The sequence below is a fragment of the Camellia sinensis genome, chromosome 12, assembly GCF_055761805.1.
Source record: "Camellia sinensis isolate YWXY chromosome 12, ASM5576180v1, whole genome shotgun sequence".
Lineage (NCBI taxonomy): Eukaryota > Viridiplantae > Streptophyta > Magnoliopsida > Ericales > Theaceae > Camellia > Camellia sinensis.
Window position 1 is genome coordinate 108,839,169 of NC_138972.1, and position 7,000 is coordinate 108,846,168.

A 7,000-nucleotide genomic window follows, 5' to 3' on the forward strand; every position below is an offset into this window, starting at 1 on the left:
ACAAAAACGGTGGCTCCATGTTTGAAAAAAAACAAAAAAGGAAAAGAAAAAATTAGTTTTACTTTTATCTTTTTAATTATTAACATTTGCTGACTATTTAAAATCAAGGAGCGTGCTTATGTAAGCCATGACGTCAGCAGCGTGTTTATGTAAGCCATGACATCAGCAGCGTGCTTATGTAAGCCATGACGTCAGCAAGGAGCGTCCAACGGGTATATTTTTGTGTATAAATAGAAGTGTTGTGTGTGGAGAAAAATCAAGAACTTGAAGAGAAAATTTTCTGTGAACTCCAAAATTCTGAGTATATTGTATTCTGCTCTTTCACTTTCAGATTTAAGTCTAGCCTTTGTTCTTACACTTTCAGATTTAAGTCTAGCCTTTGTTCTTACACTTTCATATCTACTCTTTGTGAGAGAATTATTGTAAAAGAGGGTTTAAGTACCACTTATTCTTATTCCTTATTTTTGTGAGAGATTTTGTAAGGGTAAAACATTTATGGTTGAGTGAGACTCAATAGATAAGAGTAAGTCTTGTGTCAAATCCACAAGCTTGGTAGTGTATTTATTCAATTGATAGTAAAGAAATTCTCAAGGAGGTTCCTTGGGGAGTGGACGTAAGCCTGGCGTACCGAACCACTATAAATCTCAGTGTTTGATTTTCTCTTCCTATCTCTCTTACTTTTATATTGATAATTATTATTCTATTTTTTTAATTAAAATTCTGAATATTGTGTTAATTTTAATATTGTGAAATTTTTAATAACCCAATTCACCCCCCTCTTGGGTTGCCTACTTGGGATAACAATTAGTATCAAAGCCTAAACTCTAGTTTGTGTGACTTAACTGTCTTGGAATAGATCATGGCAACCCCTAGTTATTCTTTACCCGAGGGACAAGCATCCAATAGGCCACCACTATTTAGCGACACAAATTTTAGCTATTGGAAAACTAGGATGACTATACATGTTCAATTTAATGATTATGAATGCTAGAAAATTATTTGCAATGGTCCAAAAATTCCTACCAAAACTGTAGATGGACTTAGGGTACCAAAACTTGAAGATGAGTGGGATGAATCAGATACTAGAATGGCCCAAATTAATGTCAAAGCTACAAACATGCTGTACTGCGCCTTAGATGCCAACGAGTTCAACAGAATTTCCACATGTAAAACCGCAAAAGAAATTTGGGACAAGCTTATAGAGACTCATAAAGGAACCGAACAAGTTAAAGAATCTAGAGTCAGTTTGCTAGTCCATAATTATGAACTCTTTAAAATGAAGCCTGATGTGACTATTCCTCAAATGTTTACTCGCTTTATTGATATTATTAATGGTTTAACTTCTCTTGGAAAAATATATACTAATACGGAAATTGTAAGAAAAGTGCTTAGGTCATTGCCAAAAAGTTGAGAGACAAAAGTCATTGCCATTACCGAAGCCAAGGATTTATCAAAGCTAAGTCTAAATGAGTTAATGAGATCTCTCTTAACTCATGAGCTCATAATGCAAGAAGGAAAGGAAGAGGAGGACAACAATAAGAAGAAATGAATAGCCTTCAAATCCACCTCGGAACATCAAGAGGATAAGGAAGATGATTCAGATAAGGATGAGGAAATGACATTCATCACTAGAATGTTCCAAAGGTTTATGAGAAAGAAAAAAGGCGTATAAATTTTTTTTCAGAAAAGACTTCAACAACAGGGATTTTCAAAGAGGAGAAAATCACAAAAAATCTGAAGTAACCTGCTACAAATGCAACAAACCTGGACACTACAAATCAGAATGTCCAGAACTTAAGCAAAAATTCAAGAAGGACAAGAAGAAAGCTATGATTGCAGCATGGGGAGAAGATAGTGATGAAAGCAACACAGAAACCGAAGTTTGCAAAAATGAGGTTGCTAACCTATGCTTAATGGCACTTGGAAACAAAAATGAGGTAAATGACGAATCCTTTACATTTGATGAATTACAATTGGCTTTTGATGAATTACATGTTGAATTTAAGAAACTTAGTTTGAAAAGTAATTGTCAAAAGAAAGTAATTTCAAGTTTATCAAAGGAAAATGAATCATTGACTTCCAAGATAAATGTTTTAGAAAATGAAGCCATGAAAATGAAAAAGGAAAATGAGATTTTAACTCGAAAAGAGTCTTCAATTTCCGAAAAATATTTAGTTGTATTGCAAAAATAAAACGAGTCTTTAAAAAAGGAGCAAATTATTTTGAAAGAAAATATTTAAGACTTGAAAAATACTCTTTCAAAATTCACTCAAGATAAAGAAACTTTAGACAAAATTTTTAAAAATCAAAATCGTACTTTTGGTAGAGCCGAAATTGGATATAAACCTTTTTCAAAAGTAAAAACTGTCAAAAATGGCTTTGTGTATGCATCTTCTAATCACTCTCATCTCACATGTCATTTTTGTGGTACAAAAAGTCATATTTCACCTTCATGTCCTGTTAAAAGAAATCATTTTGCTAAAATAAAAAAAATATGGGTCCTTAAGGACATTTCAAGAGTATCAAATTCTAACTTTTACAGACCCAAGAAAAAATAGGTACGAATAGAAAAATCAAATTTTTGTAGGTATGTTTCAAGACAAAATCCAGTAACGATAGATGGTATCTCGACAACGCATGTTCGAGGCACATGACTGAAAATAAAGCTATGTTCGCCACACTTCAACCAAAGGATGGCGGATATGTGACTTTTGGCGACAATAGCAAGGGTAAAATCATTGGTGTAGGAAGTATTGGTAAAAATCTCTCTCCTATTATTGAAAATGTTTTATTTGTTGAAGGTTTAAAACATAACTTACTTAGCATTAGTCAATTATGTGATAAAGGTTATACAGTTATTTTTGAAAAAACTCATTGCACTATTGAAAACACCCTAGAAAACAAAACTTTATTTGTAGGTTATAGACATTAGAATGTATATATGTTTGATTTATATAATTTATCTTCTCATTTTAACATTAAATGTTTATCTGCTATAAATGATAATAGTTGGTTTTGGCATAGAAGATTAGAACATGCTCATTTTGATTTAATTTTCAAACTTTCAAAAAATGAGTTAGTCATAGGTTTACCAAAAATTGTTTTTGAAAAAGATAAACTTTGTGATGCGTGTCAATTTGGAAAACAAACTAGAATTTCTTTTAAATCCAAAAATATCGTTTCAACTACTAGACCGCTTCAATTCTTGCATATTGATCTATTCGGACCATCTAGAACATTAAGTTTAGGAGGAAAATCTTATGCCCTTATTTGTGTTGATGATTATACTAGATATACATGGGTATTATTTTTAGCACACAAAAATGAAACTTTTTATAATTTCTCAAAACTTTGTAAAAGAATTCAAAATGAAAAAAATCTTAATATTTGTAGTATTAGAAGTGACCATGGTAGAGAATTTGAAAATGATGATTTTATTATGTTTTGTGATGACTTAGGAATAGATCATAATTTCTCAGCCCCTAGGACTCCTCAACAAAACGGTGTGGTTGAAAGAAAAAATAGAACTCTTAAAGAAATGGCCCATACTATGCTTTGTGAAAATAATTTGCCTAAATATTTTTGGGCGGAAGCTGTTAACACTGCATGCTATGTTATAAACCGTGCCATGATTAGACCTATTCTTAAGAAAATCCCTTATAAACTTTGGAAAGGTAGAAAACTTAATATTAGTCACTTGCGTGCTTTTGGTTGTAAATGCTTTGTATTAAATAACAATAAAGATAACTTAAGAAAATTTGATGCTAAATCGGATGAAGTTATATTTCTTGGTTATTCTATGTCCAGTAAAGCTTACAGAGTATTCAATAAACGAACTCTACTTGTTGAAGAATCTGTGCATGTTGTTTTTGATGAATCTAACGACATTATTTCCAAGAATCTTGTAAGTAATGATATTGTAGAAAATCAACCAAGCATGGAGTGCATTTACAAAAAGGAAAATGAAGAAAATCCATTACGCGAACATAAAGAAGAAATGACAATGAAGAAACTTCAAGAAAGTGACTCAAATCTACCAAAAGAATGGAAGTATGCTCATGGCCACCCCAAAGACCTCATCATATGTGATGCGGCGGAAGGTATAAAAACTCGTTTCTCTGTTAGAAATGGTTGTGGTAACTTAGCGTTTGTTTCACAAATTGAACTAAAATCATTTTTAGAAGCTAAAAATGATGAAAACTGGATTTTAGCAATGCAAGAAGAATTAAATCAATTTGAAAGAAATGAAGTTTGGTTTTTAACCCCTCGACCTAAGGATTATTCCGTTATTGGTACAAAATGGGTTTTTCGAAATAAAATGGACGAATTTGGAGTTGTTACTAGAAATAAAGCTAGATTAGTAACTCAAGGCTATAATCAAGAAAAAGGAATTGATTTTGATGAAACTTTTGCACCAGTTACTAGACTTGAAACTATTAGAATGTTACTTGCTTTTGCGTGTTTTAAAGATTTTAAATTATATCAAATGGATGTTAAAAGTGCTTTTTTAAATGGGTACATTTCGGAGGAAGTCTATGTTGAACAACCTCCCGATTTTGAAAATCATAAATACGTGGATCATGTTTTCAAACTTTCATAAGCTTTATATGGCTTGAAACAAGCTCCTAGAGCATGGTATGAAAGATTGAGTAATTTTCTACTTGACAAAGGTTTTTGTAAAGGAAAAATTGATACAACACTTTTTATAAAAATAAAAAAAGAAGATATGTTAATTGTTCAAATTTATGTTGATGATATCATTTTTGGTGCTACTAATGAAAATTTGTGTAAAGAATTTGCTAAAGACATGTAGGGTGAGTTTGAAATGAGTATGATGGGGGAATTAAATTACTTCCTTGGTCTACAAATTAAACAAACTAATGATGGAATCCATTTAAATCAAACGAAATATATCAAAGATCTACTCAAAAGGTTTGAAATGGAATCATCAAAGCCTGCAGCAACTTCAATGAGTACATCGATAAAAATTGACAAAGATGAGTAAGGTAAACCTATAAATAGAAAGAAATATCGAGGTATGATTGGTTCTTTACTCAATCTTACTGCAAGTAGGCCCGACATAATGTTTAGTATTTGTATGTGTGCACGTTTTCAATCCACACCAAAAGAGTCACATATCATCGCAGTCAAATACATTTTCAAATATCTTGTCGGCACTCCAAATTTGGGATTATGGTATCCTAAGGGAACCACCTTTGAACTTTTTGGTTACTCAGATGCCGACTTTGCGGGATGTAAACTTGACCGAAAAATCACTAGTGGCACTTATCATTTTCTTGGACACTCACTCACTTCTTGGTTTTGCAAAAAATAAAACTCAATGGCTCTATCAACTGCTGAAACAGAATACATTGCCGTCGCTGGGTGTTGTGCACAATTGCTTTGGATGAAACAACAATTTCAAGATTTTGGACTTCACTATGATCATATTCCTATAAAATGTGATAACACAAGCGCCATTAATCTTTCAAAAAATCCTATTCAGCACTCACGCACTAAATACTTTGAAATAAGGCATCATTTTCTAAGAGATCATGTACTCAAAGGTGACATTGAACTCGAATTTGTGCCTACAAATCGTCAATTAGCTGACATATTTACCAAGCGAAAAATGCTTGGGAGCACTAATTAGTGCTCCCACTAATTAGGTGGCAGTGGGTCCCGCCATTAATGATGTGATGTTTTGGTCTTGGAGTTGTGTGTTTTTTTTTTTTTTTTACTTTTTTAATGCATTAGTGCTATTAGTGGCGATGTTTTTAGTGGGATGAATCATTGTTGTTTACCAAGCCTCTAAATGAAGAACAATTTTGTTATATTAGAACAGAACTAGGTATGATGAATTCTCCAATATAATGTTTATATTAAAAATAAATTTTTTTTAAATAAATAATTAAATAAAGTATTTTTAATAATAATTATAAATAATAAAAAAAATAAAATAATAATAAAATTATATACATATATTTTCTCTCTCTCACTCGTTCTCTCCTTTACTCTCTCTTTTCTCTTTCTCTTGCTCTCTCGCTCTCCCCTTCTTCCTCATACCCTCAGCCGACTCCATCTCCACCCTCACCATAGTCTACAACCAGCTCCACCATCCACAAAATCATCCATCACTTTCATCACTACCATCATCCACCCAAATCCCTCACCAATCTTCCGAACTTCATCGCTTCTCTACCCAAAATCTATATCACCATCTTTACCGATTCATCAAGTTCCATCACCGATCTATCAAGTTCCGTGAATGATCCATCAAGATCCATGACTAATCCATCAAGATCCATTTTCGATCTACACAAATTCGTTACCGATCTACCTAGTCTTCCCCATTTCTTCCGATCATCAAGGTCTTCACCGATCAGCATGTTAAAATTCTTTTTGCACTGTGTTATATTTTTTTACTTGTTGTATGTGCTCTAAACTCTCTTGGATTTAATAATGGTTGCTTCGATCTTGTCTGAAGAAATTGTTTTTATTTTTATTTTCTCCTTTTATACTAGTGCACTTGGTGTAGTTATTTATGGTCGGATCTTAATGGCCCTTGGTATTATAGATTGGTAATTTGTTTCTTCAAATTTTTGTAATTTTTAGTGCATTAATTTAGGGGGAGACTCATATATTTTGAGATTAACAATTATTATAAAAAATATAATTTTTTTTTTATATTCTGTGCATAATTTTAGGGGGAGTATATATATACATATTTGTTTTTTACTCCTTATTTGTAATATTCCTTATCTGCACCAACAAACAATTTTTTTTTTGTGCAAAGACAGAATTAAAAAATAATAAAATAAATAAATAAATAAGGAAGAAATGCTCGCCATTTTATTTCAGAAAAAGAAAATATTACTCGATTACATGTAAATTTTCAGAAGGCTTCACAGATTTTTTCAGTTTCACTTCTCTCAACAATTTTTCGTGAGCCTCTTTTACATGCTTCTCTCTATTTTCGATTTCTGTGAGTCTTGGCATT